At 45.5% G+C, this 19,141-nt stretch overlaps 1 long non-coding RNA gene across 1 annotated transcript in view; it reads left to right on the top strand.

The window, feature by feature from the left end:
* Nucleotides 1-19,141, top strand: part of LOC137544153 (uncharacterized) — an 83,804-nt gene that overhangs the window by 53,286 nt on the left and 11,377 nt on the right. The gene's annotated exons all lie outside the window — the stretch shown is intronic.

Genomic DNA, 19,141 nt, shown 5'->3' with positions numbered 1-19,141 from the left:
ACGGCGATACCACATGTGTGGCACTTTTTTGCACCCTAACTGCGCTAAGGGGCCCAAAGTCCAATGAGTACCTTTAGGATTTCACAGGTCATTTTGAGAAATTTTGTTTCAAGACTACTCCTCACGGTTTAGGGCCCCTAAAATGCCAGGACAGTATAAGAACCCCACAAATGACTCCATTTTAGAAAGAAGACACCCCAAGGTATTCTGTTAGTAGTACGGTGAGTTCATAGAAGATTTTATTTTTTGTCACAAGTTAGCAGAAATTGATTTTTATTGGTTTTTTTTCACAAAGTGTCATTTTCCGCTAACTTGTGACAAAAAATAAAATCTTCTATGAACTCACCGTACTACTAACGGAATACCTTGGGGTGTCTTCTTTCTAAAATGGGGTCATTTGTGGGGTTCCTATACTGTCCTGGCATTTTAGGGGCCCTAAACCGTGAGGAGTAGTCTTAAAACGAAATTTCTCAAAATGACCTGTGAAATCCTAAAGGTACTCATTGGACTTTGGGCCCCTTAGCGCAGACAGTTAGGGTGCAAAAAAGTGCCACACATGTGGTATCGCCGTACTCAGGAGAAGTAGTATAATGTGTTTTGGGGTGTATTTGTAAACATACCCATGCTGAGTGGGAGAAAGATCTCTGTAAATGGACAATTGTGTGTAAAAAAAAATAAAAAATTGTCATTTACAGAGATATTTCTCCCACCCAGCATGGGTATGTGTAAAAATACACCCCAAAACACATTATACTACTTCTCCTGAGTACGGCAATACCACATGTGTGGCACTTTTTTGCAGCCTAACTGCGCTAAGGGGCCCAAAGTCCAATGAGCACCTTTAGGCTTTACAGGGGTGCTTACAAATTAGCACCCCCCAAAATGCGAGGACAGTAAACACACCCCACAAATGACCCCATTTTGGAAAGTAGACACTTCAAGGTATTCAGAGAGGAGCATGGTGAGTCCGTGGCAGATTTCATTTTTTTTTGTCGCAAGTTAGAAGAAATGGAAACTTTTTTTTTTTTTTTTTTTGTCACAAAGTGTCGTTTTCCGCTTACTTGTGACAAAAATGAATATCTTCTATGAACTCACTATGCCTCTCAGTGAATACTTTGGGATGTCTTCTTTCCAAAATGGGGTCATTTGGGGGGTATTTATACTATCCTGGAATTCTAGCCCCTCATGAAACATGTCAGGTGGTCAGAAAAGTCATAGATGCTTGAAAATGGGAAAATTCACTTTTTGCACCATAGTTTGTAAACGCTATAACTTTTACCCAAACCAATGAATATACACTGAATGGGTTTTTTTTTATCAAAAACATGTTTGTCCACATTTTTCGCGCTGCATGTATACAGAAATTTTACTTTATTTGAAATAAGTCAGCACAAAAAGTTAAAAAAATCATTTTTTTGCCAAAATTCATGTCTTTTTTGATGAATATAATAAAAAGTAAAAATCGCAGCAGCCATCAAATAGCACCAAAAGAAAGCTTTATTAGTGACAAGAAAAGGAGCCAAAATTCATTTAGGTGGTAGGTTGTACGAGCGAGCAATAGACTGTGAAAGCTGCAGTGGTCTGAATGGAAAAAAAGTGGCCGGTCCTTAAGGGGGGTAAAACCCTAGGTCCTCAAGTGGTTAAATGCAGGTATAGAGTTTGCCATAACTACTCCCTGTGGCAATACATTCCACATCTTAATCACTCTTACTGTAAAGAACCCTTTCCTAAATAAATGACTGAAACTTTTTTCCTCCATGCGCAGATCATGTCCTCTAGTCCTTTGAGAAGGCCTAGGGACAAAAAGCTCATCTGCCAAGCTATTATATTGCCCTCTGATGTATTTATACATGTTAATTAGAGCCCCTCTAAGGCGTCTTTTCTCTAGACTAAATAAACCCAGTTTATCAAACCTATCTTGGTAAGTGAGACCTTCCATTCCACGTATCAATTTTGTTGCTCGTCTCTGCACCTGCTCTAAAACTGCAATATCTTTCCTGTAATGTGGTGCCCAGAACTGAATTCCATATTCCAGATGTGGCCTTACTAGAGAGTTAAACAGGGGCAGTATTATGCTAGAATCTTGAGTTTTTTTCCCCTTTTAATGCATCCCAAAATGTTGTTAGCTTTAGCTGCAGCGGCTTGGCATTGAGTGCGATTATTTAACTTGTTGTCAATGAGTACTCCTAAGTCCTTCTCCAAGTTTGATGTCCCCAACTGTATCCCATTTATTTTGTATGGTGCTAGACCATTGGTACGACCAAAATGCATGACTTTACATTTTTCAACATTGAATTTCATCTGCCATTTATGTGCCCATATAGCCATCCTATCCAGATCCTGTTGCAATATGACACTATCTTCCTGAGAGTTGATGATTCTGCACAATTTTGTATCATCTGCAAAAATAGCAACATTTACAAGAAAAATAATCACGCAAAGTAAGTTTTTCCTAATTAACTTCATTTCAATATTACTTTTTTTTACCTTAATTATATTATATTTTTGCTCTTTTGGAGCTTAAAAATGTAACATAGATAAGGTGAAAACAGAGGAAACAGGTGAAAAAGCTTTGCTAATCTTGCCCATTGTTTGTACAAGAAAGTGTGAGCAAACATATCATGGGTGTGTAAACATCTATGCAAACAGAGCATTGATGACACTGATATTGATGATGCTTTTGTGAAACAAACATCTTAACAACAGTTCTAAGTGATTGGGGTATTTATTTATCATTTTTTTCATGCATGCAGCCTCATTTGCATGCACCAATCCATTCATCCATCTATCCATCCATTTATTTATTTATTTATTGTATTTATAAAGCGCCAACATATTACGCAGCGCTGATCCATCCATCCATCAAGCCACCCTTTTGGGCAGTAATTTGTGTGAGTATTTCCTTTGTAAATCAGTTTATCACTGACTTCAATAAATGACAGTCTGTAACATTAAGGTCCTTCTTTAGTTGAGTGTGAGCTCACGTTTTTTAGGTCTTTCCATGATGCTTGGTTATTTTTAGGTTGCCAAAGGCTCTTCTGTCCATTTTTCCATAACTAATCACTCCATCGCTGCAGTTCATGAATAATACTCAATGAAAACAGCAATGAATATTAAGCACAATGTAAGTTTTGGACCTCTAATACGCTAAGCCCTTAAAAGCATCTCTCCAATGTACTGTACAGACTTTATTAAAGTACCACTATTGCGTTTGAAAAATTGTAAAATTTAAATTACATGTCCATGCATAATGCATACAAATAAGATATACCAGTTCATTAAATGACTTTTTGCTATGTTGCTTTCACTCACAGATCTGACAGCTTTTTTGACGTGGCTAAGATTCGGTTTCGTAGTCAGTGGACCATACTCCTACTCACATAGCTGGGAGCTTCCAGTGCAGGCGGAATACGCGGTTTTCTCATACTGCGCCTGCACAGGACGCTCCCGGCAACAGGAGTGCGAACTAAGATGTGCACGGCCAGGGCCACGCAAGTGCAGTGGCCACTGACTAGTAAGTTGGCGAAGCCAAAACTGAGCCATGGCGGGGGACTGGAGGATTGTTTTGTCCTGACGTGGGCACAGGATGGCTGCAGGTGAATGGTAGACACCCCATGTAAGTTCAACTCTTTTTTTTTTACTTCATTACAGGTTTCCTTTAACTAACTTTATTGACAAAAATAAAAATTACGTTCTGCGGAAAGTGGAAATCTATCAATCGGAAATTGGCATTTCGACCATCCCTAGTTTATACATATTGATTGTTATATATGTTTTACAGTATGTCAGTTATAATTCACTGACCTTGCAAGTGTCTTCTTGTATATTTAACCACTTCACAACTGAGGGGTTTTACCCCTTCAACACCAGAGCAATTTTCACCTTTCAGCGCTCCTTCCATTAATTCGTCTATAACTTTATTATTACTTATCGCAATGAAATGAACTATATCTTGTTTTTTTTTGCCACCAATTAGGCTTTCTTTAGGTGGGACATTATGCAAAGAATTATTTTATTCTAAATGTGGTTTAATGGGAAAATAGGAAAAAATGTGGGAAAAAATTATTATTTTTCAGTTTTCGGCCATTATAGTTTTTAAATAATGCATGGTACTGTAATTAAAACCCATGAAATGTATTTGCCCATTTGTCCCGGTTATAAAACCGTTTAAATTATGTCCCTATCACAATGTTTGGCACCAATATTTTATTTGGAAATAAAGGTGCATTTTTTTTAGTTTTGCACCCATCCCTAATTACAAGCCCGTAGTTTATAAAGTAACAGTGTTATACCCTCTTGACATAAATATTTAAAAAGTTCAGTCCCTAAGGTAACTACTTATGTTTTTTTTTATTGTATTTTTTTTTAATGAAAAAAAAAATGGGGAGTGTGGGAGGTAATGAGTTAATTTATTGTGTAAAAATAATGTATTTGTATATGTAAAATGCCTTAGGGTGTAGTTTAACTATTTGGCCACAAGATGGCCACAGTGAGTTTGTGTTCATGCGACCTGTAAGCGTCCGGAAGGACGCTTACAGGAAGCACTACGAGGCTGGGAAAATCACAATGATCGCGCTGTTTCTCATGGAAGCAGCAGATCATTGCGGGGGCTTAGATCAACGAACGGGAATGGATTTCCCCATTCATTGATCTCCGGGCGAGCGGGCGGCGGCGTGCACGAGCGGCGGGAGCACGCGCAAGAGCGTCAGGAGCGCGGACAGCGGCGGTAGCTCGGGAGGTACGGATCTCTCCGTCCCTTGGTTTTTTAGGGGAGGGGGGGGGAAAGGGACGGAGAAATTCGTACCGCGGGGGGTAAAGTGGTTAAATATAGAGTATGTGGTTTGTGTATAGTCATAAAAAAACAACAGTTTGCTTTCTTAAAACAGAAAGTATTTGTGATAATTCAGGTTGGAGTGAGCTTGAGATGTCTCCCAGTGCATCACTGCTGGAATATATAGTCATTTATAGTGTATAGTCATAACACACTGTTAAAGAGGAACTCCAGTGAACATTTTTACTGTTGGCGAGTTATGTAGTTGCTGCATGGTTTTTTGGCAGTTGGAAACAGCTGTAAACAGCTATTTCCCACAATGCAGCAAGGTTCACAGACAGGAAACTGCCAAGAGTACGTACTTTTCTTGTTTCTTGTGGGAGGGGTTTCACCACAATATCAGCCATACAGTGCCCCCTGATGGTCTGTTTGTGAAAAGGAATAGATTTCTCATGTAGGGGGTATCAGCTACTGATTAGGATAAAGTTCAATTATTGATCGGAGTTTCTCTTTAAATCTAAATCCCAGACAAATATATAAAGTATCTGAATCTGACTTTTAATAATGTTCCTGTAATTCCCTGAACACTTTGCACTCAAGTTGGGAGTTAGAGGGCTGCATCATGAGTTTGTCAGGTACTACTGCTTTTAGAACAGAATGATAAACACATCAGTTAGCTGATCACTTGCATTTTACAATCAACAGGAAAGAGTAAGTATTGTTTCTTTGTTGTGGTGCTTAAAGGAAACTAGAGCTGAGCTAAAAAAAAGTTTTATATGTACCTCGGGCTTCCTCCAACCCCATGCGCACGGATCGCTCCCACGCAGCCTTCCTCAGTCTTCTCCCTCTTCGGTACCGAGTCCAGTAACATCAGCCAGTGTAGCTGGGTCCGTGCTTTTTGCTACTGCGCATGTGCGCAGCACGGACCCAGCCTCACACAGGGAGGACGAGAGGGAAGCAGCCAGGCGGGCATGCTAGTGGGCGGCCGGGTGTGCGGCAGGTGCGCTCGTGCGGGTGTGCGGCGGGCGCACGCGCACGATGGGCGGGCGCATGCGCACGGCAGGCGCGCGGAGACAGACCTAGCCTGTTTTTAAACGGGCTAAGGTCACTAGTAATCTATAATATTATAAATTGCAGGTCTTCACTTTTTAATATGTGACGTCTTTACGTGTGTGTGTGTGTGTGTGTGTGTGTGTGTGTGTGTGTGTGTGTGTGTGTGTGTGTGTGTGTGTGTGTGTGTGTGTATATATATATATATATATATATATATATGTATGTATATATATGTATATATATATATGTATGTATATATGTATCCCTGAAAATGACAAGAGAGCTGAGCTTTTGCAGATACTGAAATGTTCTGCATTAACCCTTGTTTACAAGCTGCTTTTGGCGTGCGTAAGCCTTTTCAGTAAATCACAGGAGATCAGCTGTCTGGCCTGAAATAAAATATGCTTGCCAGTGATTCTGAGTGGAAAAAGAGGAGCTCTTTATCAAAAGTGCATTAGCATATTCAGCCTCATTAATATCTTTGGTTCGGCATTAATTTGCCTAATTACCACATTAAGAATTCAATATGGCAGCTGATTAATTCAAAGCCCCCAAAAAAAGAAAGAAAGAGGGGAAAAAAAGAAACGTCTTCTGAGCAGTAAAATGTATAAATATGACCATGACTGCACATTTTCTTCATACTGTTTTCCTTCCATTACACAGTGGGCAGCTGCTGAAAATGAGACTGTGGTAACGTAATGGGCCTAACACAAAATAGATATTGTTACCATTCGTGCCCATTCTAACTCAATTACCTCAGAGAACATTATTAAGAAAGCTGTGCAGTGGTTATTTAATAAATAGATAATTGTGGTTTTAAGGCCAGTGGGAGAATAGCTTATTTACTGTATATTTTGCCCTCAGGTGTGCTTTTTTCACTTCCTACTCTTTTTATAAATCCCTCAGATGTGGTGGTTTGGGCCATGTTCATTTCATTGTGTTAGAGGCTTTTGAAATCAATCATTTTGCCAGATCTTTCAAGCCTCTTTTGACTTCTTTAATGCACTAGCAGCTTTTCATTAACTTACTTTTTTTCTTTTTTTTCTTTCTCTCTCTCCCTGCGATGGGGAATGCAGGTAGTGAACATTATTGAATCAGCAGTAATATTGATTGATATAGAAAAGCAATAATTAACAATATTTTCTGGGCCTTAGAAGACGTATTCTTTGCACAGGTCTGGAATGGAATGTCAAGAAACTAATTAGCTAAGATATCAAGTTAGAAGTGATGAAGGCCCTGGCTATTGATTACTATATTTAAACGGTAAAAAGCAACCCTTTCTTTGGCATGAGAAGAAGAGTTACAATGCTGGCCAGGCTTCGTGATTCTTCATTTAAATTATTTTTCTATTATTTTATAATGCACACTTTTATTTTTTATTTTATATCTAAATGTCTTTTTTAACCTGTTCTGGACTTAGGTAATTGAAATCTATGCCCTGCTTGTAGTCTCTTATTCATGCCTGGGTGTTGATTTCAATGTACTGTTGCTCTGCCACTGCCCTCCATGTGCCTGCCAGTCAGGAGCCAACATTTTTTAAACTTAGTAGGCAAACATAGTTTTTGTAAAAGATAGGTCAAGTAGGTGACCCAAATGCATGTTTTGTATCTGAAGTTAATGTTTACATAAATGATCCCTGAGTCAGGTTACAACAAAATCATAGGCGATTAAATATAAAACAAAATGATAAGTTATTTCAATCATGAGCTTCATTCATCCATGCTTTGCATAGGGAAAAGGAGGAGTGGGTTAATGGGATCCCCAACAATGCTTTTAGGGACATATGATGGACACCTAATGATTTTGTGTGGCTGAGAGTGTGGTGGGATGGGTCTTGGGAGTTGGCATCGGAGGCTGAGGGGGGCATTGCTCGAGGGGGCTCCCAAGTTACTTTTTCCCTAGGGCCCCATTGTAGCTAGAACCGGCCCTTCTCTAACCCTTGTGTTGCACAGGAGGGAGCAGGGTAGGAGTTAAGTTATGTCAGGTGATGCCTCTTTGTCAAGCAAACAATTTCCACTTTCCAGGTGTAGTCTGTGCCCAGAATTCTGGGTAATGTTACTGATGGTGACTTTTGTTTCCTAAGGGAAATTCTCTGGAATGGTTGCATCACATATACAAATTGTGTAAGTTATGACATATTCACCTTTATTAACAATGAAAACATTTGAAAGGGTGATCTATGGTTTTAATAAGGTGCGAAGACTGAATATATTTTTATAAACTTGTGATGAAGAGGTTTGTTCTTGTATTGATGTCAGCTTGCCCATGTTGTCGAATGCTTAGGTACTCTTAAGCTTTCCTATATCATAGCATCATGATACTTGAGGAAGTTAAAGGATAAACTCACAAACACATTGCTTGTGCATTGTTAAGCAATCCACCCTCCTTGCCCCGGGACAGCCCACCAAAGACCTCGCTTTTTTTTCATAGACTTTCATTGGAACATTTCAAACTATCACTAGAGATGGCCCGAACTGGCCAGTTACCAGCGAATATCGGCTGTTCACGTCAGTTTGCAAAAATATGGTGTGTTCAACCCACCCCTTATACATTATAATGGAGCCAAAAAATTGACCCCTCACCCCAAAGTCAGCAGACACATGGCAGCCAATCAGCTATCCCTCTCACCTAGACGGCCCCCTCACCTATCAGATGGCCAGAAACAGCCCCTCTAGGTTTTAGAATTTGCCTGGATTGAAGTCTATGGTGGTTCGCCCGGTTTGCTGGTTTGCAAACTTTTTGGGCAAATTCACGTTCGCGAACTGAAGTTCTCGGCATCGCTAACAATCACCACTTATACAGCTGTGAAGCTAAACTCACCAAACTTTAGCAACATAGTCATGGGCTTAAAGAGGAACTTAAGTCAGCCAAAAAATTAGATTTACTCACCTGGGGCTTCCCTCATCCCCCTGCAGATGATTGGTGCCCTCGCCGTGTCTCGGAGATCCTCCCGTCCTCGCCGGCGACCACTTCTGGTTTCGCCGTCAGGACCCGACAGGCTGGGAACGCGAGTGATTCTTCGCGTTCCCAGCCACAATATTGCCCCCTATGCGGCCAGGAGGTTGCAATAGTAGCATAGGGGGCGATATTGTGGCTGGGAACGCGAAGAATCACTCATGTTCCCAGCTTGTCGGGTCCTGACGGCAAAACCGGAAGTGGTCGCCGGCGAGGACGGGAGGATCTCCGAGACACGGCGAGGGCACCGATCAGCTGCAGGGGGCTGAGGGAAGCTCCAGGTGAGTAAATCTCATTTTTTTGTGCTGACTTAAGGTTCACTTTAACTTGAAAAATGTGATCCCATTTTAGGGATTCAAAAAAGTTGGTGAAGCAATAAACCAGATTAGATTTCACCTATTGATTTCAATGGGGACATTTAAATGCTCTCATTGAAACAGTATTAACCATCCTGGCGTTCTATTACCTGCGCCAGAGTAGCGGCGCAGCAGTTTTTGTTAATTTTTCTTAAATCATGACTAGCTAGCTACATGATGCCCCCCTCCGTGCGGCGTCCAGAGCGTATATCCGATCGCCACCGGCGCATTGCCACGTAAGGAAATCCCGTTCTGAACAGAATTTCCTTAAGGGCTTCCCCCGTCACCATGACGACGATCGCGATGACGTCATCGACGTCATGACGTCATCCGGAGTTCCGATCCACTGTTGGCCAGGCAGTGCACGGGGTCTGGGGGGTGGGGCCTCTATTGCGGCGTGTAGCGGCGCATCGGTGGCGGGCAGCAGGCGATCAGCATAGACACGCAGCAAGCGAAGTGCTTGCTGCGTGTTTGAAAAAAAAAGTAAGTAAATCGGCTCAGCGGGGCCTGAGCGGCGCCCCCCCGGCGGTAATGGACGAGCTGAGCTCGTCCATACCGCTAAGGAGGTTAAAGCCAAACTTGAGTCCCCAATCTTGACATGGCAAGCCACTGTGTGACTGAGGTTGAAATTAAGATTATTCTGCTCAAGCCTCCTGTAATGAAGCTCTCAGGTGACAGCCAAAATTGAGCAATGCAGAAAATCCTCTTCCCTCTGAAGAAGTAAATCTGGGTGGCTGACTGCACTCTTATGGGCATGGGCCAGTTGCAACTGGGTGGCACGTCTATTTATGAATATAGCTATAGGGATCAGGATGCATTTCTTGGAAACTGCAGCCCAACACTTGTTTTGTTTTTGCCTGCATTCAGATGCAGGTTATTCATTTCAGTAGGTTTCAACTCCAACCGCAATAAGCAAATAGGCCCTACGGGATGTGAGGCTTTCAGCATCTTGCTAAAAAATACAATGAATATAATACTTTTTTTCTCCAAATATTTTCTAAACTTATTTTTTTTTCCATTGGAACATGTTATTCTGGTAATAATAGAGCCATAATAATGCATAATTTAAATTCAACTCTCACAAGACAACGTAAAATGGTTAATTACATATCAAAATATGCTAATAAAGCAGATGAACAAAAGAAATAATAATGGTGCTCAATAGAAGCACTCAGCACCAACTCAGCAGAAAACTGCAAAGTGCTCGGATCAGCTTAGAAACAAACACACACAGTCTCGAAACCAAATATAGAAATATCCAGTTTAGAAAAGGAGGACGAGCAATATGAGCATTGTGATCTCTGCAGTGTTCCTCTTACAAGAAAAAGCTGAGATCACTCCAAGTCCATTGGAAAACTTAAGCTTTATATTTAAAGACGTGGTTGAATAAATAAGCTGAAATTAAGAATTTATTCAACAATACACAAATTTGTATGATGATGAATAGAATAAAAATGTTAACAATATTTCAAGAATTTACAGTGATACGAGTATAAATGGCAAGTGCAGATGGAAATACGAGATTGTTAAACTGTCCATTTACACCACATCTATATGCAAGATTCTGCTGTGAGACTATTTTCTGGTAAGAGTGAAAATGCTTGCCTCTGCTGCAGAAACAAATATGCAGGAAATGGAAACATTTCTGCCAAATGACGGCTTTTACTGTACGGCAAAGAAAAGTAAAATTGAGGGTGGGAAATCCTTCCTTCCCCGTTCATACCTAAAAAAAGAGTGAGAAAATGGATCATAAGACACATCCTGGAGTCCATTTAGATGAACTCATTGAGGTCTTAGTATTTGTAGCCAAGACCCACCTTAAAGGTCGGTTCAGACACCAACTGTCGGTGTTCATGCATTACATTTACCACCAAGATCGACCACATCGATCAAATTTTCCAGCACTTGTGATTCCGTATCCCCCCTAAAGCCTCAAAATATGACTAGGACTATGAAGTGATGCCAAACGCTTTTCTGCTTGGTTGCAGAAGAGTGTTTTGGCTACAGGGCTGGTTTAAGCCACATGGGGGCCCCGGGCCAAAAGTAACTTGGGGGCCTCCTACCCCCTTGATGGAAGGAGCTCAAACAAGGCATTACCAGGGTGAGTGTTATCCTCGATGATGTTTTTTTTGCCCGTTCTCATACAGTGAGTCTTATACAAGAGTTATACAAGAGTTCAAGTGATGGCAGTTCAGTGCCAGTAACGACCTTTGCGGTTTTTAAAACTTGCTGCAGGGCTTCTCTACTAGCCCTGGTACATCTGTTGTACCAGGCCGTCATGCAGTTGGTCAAGATGCTTTCTATAGTGCATCTGTAGAAATTAACCAGCAGCTTCTGTAGAAGGTTACCGCGCCTTATCTTTTTCAAAAAGCAGAGGCATTGTTGTGCTTTGACAATTACAGTGAAAGCATTGTCATCCCAGGACAGGTTATCTGTGATGGTGACTCTCAAAAAGTTCAAGCTGGAAACTCTCTCCATTGCTTGTGTATTGATCATTATTGGTATGTGATTGGTCTTTTTGGTTCTAAACTCCAGAATAACTTCTTTGGCCTCTTTTGTATTTAATAACAGGTTGTTAATGTCGCATCATGCAGTCAGGTTCATAACTAGTGTTGGGCCGAACCTCCGATTTTCGGTTCGCGAACCGGGTTCGCGAACTTTCGCGAAAGGTTCGGTTTGCGTTAAAGTTCGCGAACCGCAATAGACTTCAATGGGGATGCGAACTTTGAAAAAAAAAATAATTATGCTGGCCACAAAATTGATGGAAAAGATGTTTCAAGGGGTCTAACACCTGGAGGGGGGGATGGCGGAGTGGGATACATGCCAAAAGTCCCCGGGAAAAATCTGGATTTGACGCAAAGCAGCGTTTTAAGGGCAGAAATCACATTGGGCTTGATTCACAAAGCGGTGCTAACTGTTAGCACGCCTGTGAAAACCCCCTTAGCACGTCTAAACAAGCTTTTCGCGCATAAAACTTTACGCGCGCAAAACTTTATGCGCATAAAACTTTACGCGCGTACTGCACAGAGCGCAGGGCGCTCCGCGCGAAGTGCCCATTAAAGCCTATGGGACTTAGCGCGCGTAAAATTTTGCGCGCGTAAAACTTTGCGCGCGCAAAGTTAGAGCGCGATCTGATTGAGAAATCCGGTGCTAACCTACTTAGCACCCTGGTTAGCGCGTCTAAAGACTTTAGACGTGCTAAGTAGGTTAGCACCACTTTGTGAATCAAGCCCATTGAATGCTAAATGACAGGCCTAAAGTGCTTTCAAACATCTTGCATGTGTATACATCAATCAGGTAGTGTAATTAAGGTACTGCTTCACACTGACACACCAAACTCATCGTGTAACGCACCGCAAACAGCTGTTTGTGTAGTGACGGCCGTGCTTTACTGGTGCGCACCATGGCGAGAGTACAGGTTTTGGTGGCTTTACAGCCCATATGGTCACCTGGCTGATGTAGCTGAATGACAGAACAGTGACTGTTCAGCTGATCAAATTTGGTCTGACCACAATGAGGCAACGACCTTATTATCGTGGGTGTGCCCCCCGAGACACTCATCTAGGCGCCGGTCATTGCTCCATTGTGATACGCAAGCCCCTTCACCACGGCAAGGTAATGATCACGAAGGGGAATGGGCGCATGTACATGCCTTTTCTTTTGTTGTTGCAGCTGCCCGCAGTGCAGCCAGAAAAATTAGGCAGTCATGTACACGCACCCGAAAAATTATTACAGCGGCCGCTGCTAGCAGCGGCCTAAAAAATTCAGCAATCCGCCTGGAGTCCCGGACCCTGTTGGTGGTGGCGGAGAAGGTAGTCAAGCGGCCTGCAGGCAGACATGCTGTGTGGAGGGACTGGGAGCGACTTAGTCTTCTTGGGGCAGGCCAGGCAGCCAGTCACACGGCGTGCAGGCAGAGATGCTGTATGTGCGGGGACTGACTTAGTCTTGGGGCGGGCAGCAGCCCTCCGGGATCCATGCCTCATTCATTTTGATAAAGGTGAGGTACTTAACACTTTTGTGACTTAGGCGACTTCTCTTCTCTGTGACAATGCCTCCAGCTGCGCTGAAGGTCCTTTCTGAGAGGATGCTTGCGGCAGGGCAGGAGAGAAGTTGGATGGCAAATTGGGACAGCTCTGGCCACAGGTCAAGCCTGCACACCCAGTAGTTCAAGGGTTCCTCATCGCTGTTCACAGCAGTGTCTACATCCACACTTAAGGCCAGGTAGTCGGCTACCTGCCGTTCCAGGCGTTGGTGGAGGGTGGATCCGGAAGGGCTACGGCGAGGCGTTGGACTAAAGAACGTCCGCATGTCCGACATCACCATGAGATCGCTGGAGCGTCCTGTCTTTGACTGCGTGGACACGGGAGGAGGATTAGTGGCAGTGGTACCTTGCTGGCGTTGTGCCGTCACATCACCCTTAAAGGCATTGTAAAGCATAGTTGACAGCTGGTTCTGCATGTGCTGCATCCTTTCCACCTTCCGGTGAGTTGGTAACAGGTCCGCCACTTTGTGCCTGTACCGAGGGTCTAGTAGTGTGGCCACCCAGTACAGCTCATTCCCCTTGAGGTTTTTTATACGGGGGTCCCTCAACAGGCAGGACAGCATAAAAGACGACATCTGCACAAAGTCGGATCCAGTACCCTCCATCTCCTCTTGCTCTTCCTCAGTGAGGTCAGGTAAGTCAACCTCCTCCCCCCAGCCGCGAACAATACCACGGGAAGGTTGAGCAGCACAAGCCCCTTGCGATGCCTGCTGAGGTTGTTCTCCTGCCGCTGTCACCTCCTCCTCCTCCTCCTCCTCCCCCAAAGAAACACCTTGCTCATCATCCTCTGAGTCTGATTCGTCTTCTGCACACGACTTCTCTTCTTCCTCCTCCTCCCCCCTCTGTGCTGCCGCAGGTGTTGAGGAAACAGCTGGGTCTGATGAAAATTGGTCCCATGCCTGTTCCTGCCGTAACGGTTCCTGGTCACGCTCATTCACAGCTTCATCCGCCACTCTACGCACAGCACGCTCCAAGAAGTAAGCGTAGGGAATTAAGTCGCTGATGGTGCCCTCACTGCGGCTCACCAGGTTGGTCACCTCCTCAAACGGCCGCATGAGCCTGCATGCATTCTCCATCAGTGTCCAGTTGTCGGGCCAGAACATCCCCATCTTCCCAGACTGTTTCATTCTACTGTAGTTGTAGAGGTAGTGGGTCACGGCTTTCTTCTGTTCTAGCAGGCGGGAGAACATGAGCAGGGTCGAGTTCCAGCGAGTCGGGCTATCGCAAATGAGGCGTCTCACCGGCATGTTGTTTTTGCGCTGAATTTCCGCAAAGCGTGCCATGGCTGTGTAAGACCGCCTCAAATGCCCACAGAACTTCCTGGCCTGCTTCAGGACATTCGCTAAGCCAGGGTACTTTGCCACAAATCTTTGAACCACTAGATTCATGACATGTGCCATGCAGGGTATGTGTGTCAGCTTCCCCATATGCAAAGCGGCAAGCAGATTGCTGCCATTGTCGCACACCACGTTGCCTATCTCCAGGTGGTGCGGGGTCAGCCACTCATCCACCTGTTTCTTAAGAGCAGCCAGGAGAGCTGCTCCAGTGTGACTCTCCGCTTTGAGACAAGCCATGTCTAAGATGGCGTGACACCGTCGTACCTGGCATGCAGCATAGGCCCTGCGGAGCTGGGGCTGTGTAGCTGGAGAGGAGAACTGCCACTCAGCCAAGGAGGAGGAGGACAGCGAAGAGCATGTAGCAGGAGGAGAGGAGGTGGCAGGAGGCCTGCCTGCAAGCCGTGGAGGTGTCACAATTTGGTCTGCTGCGCCCTGCTTGCCATCGTTCACCACCAGGTTCACCCAATGGGCTGTGTAGGTAATGTAGCGGCCCTGCCCGTGCTTGGCAGACCAGGCATCCGTGGTCAGGTGTACCCTTGACCCAACGCTCTTCGCAAGAGATGACACCACTTGCCTCTCAACTTCACGGTGCAGTTGGGGTATGGCCTTTCTCGAAAAATAAGTGCGGCCTGGCATCTTCCACTGCGGTGTTCCGATGGCCACAAATTTACGGAAGGCCTCAGAGTCCACCAGCCGGTATGGTAACAGCTGCCGAGCTAACAGTTCCGCCACGCCAGCTGTCAGACGCCGGGCAAGGGGGTGACTGGCCGAAATTGGCTTCTTCCGCTCAAACATTTCCTTCACGGACACCTGACTGCTGCTGTGGGCAGAGGAGCAGGAACCGCTCAAGGGCAGAGGCGGAGTGGAGGAGGGTGCCTGTGAAGGTGGAAGGGAGAAAGCGGCAGAAGCAGATAATGCACCTGATGGAGGAGGAAGAGGAGAAGGAGGGTGGCTTTGCTTTTGTGTGCTGCTGCTGCTTTTGCTCAGGTGGCCATCCCATTGCTGTTTGTGCCTTTTCTCCAGGTGCCTTCATAAGGCACTTGTCCCTACGTGAGTGTTGGCCTTTCCACGGCTCAATTTTTGTTGGCAGAGCGAACAGATGGCTTTGGTCCGATCTGAGGCACACACATTAAAAAATTTCCACACCGCTGAGCCACCCTGGGATGTGGGCACTATGGGGACCTCAGCAGCTGTTGCTGAAGGGCAAGTTGGCTGGCTGTACATAGGTGGCAATACATGGTGCCGGACACTGCCACCAGCTGTTTCTGACGAAGAGCTGCCCCAGCTTCTTTCAGCAACTTCTCTCCTCCTCCTACTCTCTGACTCCCCCTCTGAACTGTCCCCCTCTTCATCTCCTCTATTGGGTACATACAGAGGATCCCTATCATCGTCATCATCGTAATCATCCTGCCCAGCTTCGCTTGCCTCAGACAAATCCAAACATGCACCAACATCAGTAGGTCCTTCATCCTCCTTACACGTTACATCCATAATGTTGCCGCGTAACTCAGACATATGAGCTGGTGAAAATTCATCTGGCTGTAACAACAATGGCTGTGCATCAGTGATTTCACCACTAAATAATTCTTGCGAAGTGTCAAATGCAGCGGAAGTGGTGCTAGTAGTAGCACTGGTGGCTGAGCAAGATGAGGTGTTCTGTGTCGCTAAATACTCAACCACATCCTGACAATCTTGGGAGGTGATGGGACGTGCCTTCTTCCGAGCACTGTACTGTGGGCCAGGTCCACACGAAATTACATTTACACGACCTCGCGCAGACCTGCCGGGTGGCCTTCCTCTGGCTCTGCCACTACCTCTTCCTCTACCTGTTTTGTCCATATCGGGTATGCACGGAGTGGTATATCACACTGCGTGCACTCACGTAGGTAGGTGGGTTCACTTAACTGCACAGGTATGCGCACTGATGCGGTGGGTTCACTGAACAGAACAAGTATACAGTGGCGGGTTCACAGAACAGGTATGCAGTGGCGGGTCCACTGAACAGAACAGGTATGCAGTGGCGGGTTCACTTAACTGCACAGGTATGCGCACTGATGCGGTGGGTTCACTGAACAGAACAGGTATGCAGTGGCGGGTTCACTAAACAGAACAGGTATGCAGTGGCGGGTCCACTGAACAGAACAGGTATGCAGTGGCGGGTTCACTTAACTGCACAGGTATGCGCACTGATGCGGTGGGTCCACTGAACAGAACAGGTATGCAGTGGCGGGTTCACTAAACAGAACAGGTATACAGTGGCGGTTCACTAAACAGAACAGGTATGCAGTGGCGGGTCCACTGAACAGAACAGGTATGCAGTGGCGGGTTCACTAAACAGAACAGGTATACAGTGGCGGTTCACTAAACAGAACAGGTATGCAGTGGCGGGTCCACTGAACAGAACAGGTATGCAGTGGCGGGTTCACTTAACTGCACAGGTATGCGCACTGATGCGGTGGGTTCACTGAACAGAACAGGTATGCAGTGGCGGGTTCACTAAACAGAACAGGTATGCAGTGGCGGGTCCACTGAACAGAACAGGTATGCAGTGGCGGGTTCACTTAACTGCACAGGTATGTGCACTGATGCGGTGGGTTCACTGAACAGAACAGGTATGCAGTGGCGGGTCCACTGAACAGAACAGGTATGCAGTGGCGGGTTCACTAAACAGAACAGGTATACAGTGGTGGTTCACTAAACAGAACAGGTATGCAGTGGCGGGTCCACTGAACAGAACAGGTATGCAGTGGCGGGTTCACTTAACTGCACAGGTATGCGCACTGATGCGGTGGGTTCACTGAACAGAACAGGTATGCAGTGGCGGGTTCACTAAACAGAACAGGTATGCAGTGGCGGGTCCACTGAACAGAACAGGTATGCAGTGGCGGGTTCACTTAACTGCACAGGTATGCGCACTGATGCGGTGGGTCCACTGAACAGAACAGGTATGCAGTGGCGGGTTCACTAAACAGAACAGGTATACAGTGGCGGTTCACTAAACAGAACAGGTATGCAGTGGCGGGTCCACTGAACAGAACAGGTATGCAGTGGCGGGTTCACTAAACAGAACAGGTATACAGTGGCGGTTCACTAAACAGAACAGGTATGCAGTGGCGGGTCCACTGAACAGAACAGGTATGCAGTGGCGGGTTCACTTAACTGCACAGGTATGCGCACTGATGCGGTGGGTTCACTGAACAGAACAGGTATGCAGTGGCGGGTTTACTAAACAGAACAGGTATACAGTGGCGGTTCACTAAACAGAACAGGTATGCAGTGGCGGTTCACTGAACAGAACAGGTATGCAGTGGCGGTTCACTTAACTGCACAGGTATGCGCACTGATGCGGTGGGTTCACTGAACAGAACAGGTATGCAGTGGCGGGTCCACTGAACAGAACAGGTATGCAGTGGCGGGTTCACTAAACAGAACAGGTATACAGTGGCGGTTCACTGAACAGAACAGGTATGCAGTGGCGGGTTCACTTAACTGCACAGGTATGCGCACTGATGCGGTGGGTTCACTGAACAGAACAGGTATGCAGTGGCAGGTTCACTAAACAGAACAGGTATACAGTGGCGGTTCACTAAACAGAACAGGTATGCAGTGGCGGGTCCACTGAACTGAACAGGTATGCAGTGGTGGGTTCACAGCACAGGTATGCAGTGGTGGGTTCACAGCACAGGTATGCAGTGGTGGGTTCACAGCACAGGTATGCAGTGGTGGGTTCAATGAACAGGTATACAGTGGCGGGTCCACTGAACAGAACAGGTATGCAGTGGTGGGTTCACAGCACAGGTATGCAGTGGTGGGTTCACAGCACAGGTATGCAGTGGTGGGTTCACAGAACAGGTATGCAGCCAGACAGGAACAAGCTAAGCCTAACTAATCTTTCCCTGAGAGACAGTCTGCAGCAGCTCGCCCTACTCTGACTAATGCAGGCACACGAGTGGCCGTAATGGCCGCCGCTGCCTGCCTTATATAAGGGGGGGTGGGGCTCCAGGGGCTAGTGTAGCCTAATTGGCTACACTGGGCCTGCTGACTGTGATGTAGAGGGTCAAAGTTGACCCTCCATGTGCATTATGGGGCGAACCGAACTTCCGCAAAGGTTCGCCTGCGGGACGCGAACGCGAACCACTGAAGTTCGCATGGAACCGTTCGCAGGCGAACCGTTCGGCCCAACTCTATTCATAACTTCTTCCCTGTATACAGCTACCTTGTTGTCTGTTATAAGCAGGGGCATAGCATAGGGGTTAAAGAGGTTGTGACCGCATCGGGGCCCTTGGGCCATAAGGGGCCCAAAGGGCCCTTCCTTAACTTCAGTATTAGCTCTCTATTGGTCCTGTGCTCATAATAATGACTTCTATTGATACTTTGAATAGTGGTAATCATTAACAAACTGCTTCCCGTTCCCTTATTGTAGCTCTGACACTGTGGTTGTCCTTGGGAGGTTGTGGTGTGCCGTATCAATTGTTGCGTATAAAGTGTTTTGGGGGCCCCAATGTAAAACTTGCATCAGGGCCCACATCTCCTTAGCTACGCCACTGGTTATAAGCCTAACGACAGCCGTATCATCTGCAAATTTAACAACTGTTTGACTTATGGATAAGTCCCCCCGCCACCACTA

This window comes from Hyperolius riggenbachi, chromosome 2 (assembly GCF_040937935.1).
Source record: "Hyperolius riggenbachi isolate aHypRig1 chromosome 2, aHypRig1.pri, whole genome shotgun sequence".
Lineage (NCBI taxonomy): Eukaryota > Metazoa > Chordata > Amphibia > Anura > Hyperoliidae > Hyperolius > Hyperolius riggenbachi.
The sequence above is the reverse complement of the archived record's forward strand: the minus strand, read 5'-3'. Positions and strand labels throughout refer to the sequence as shown.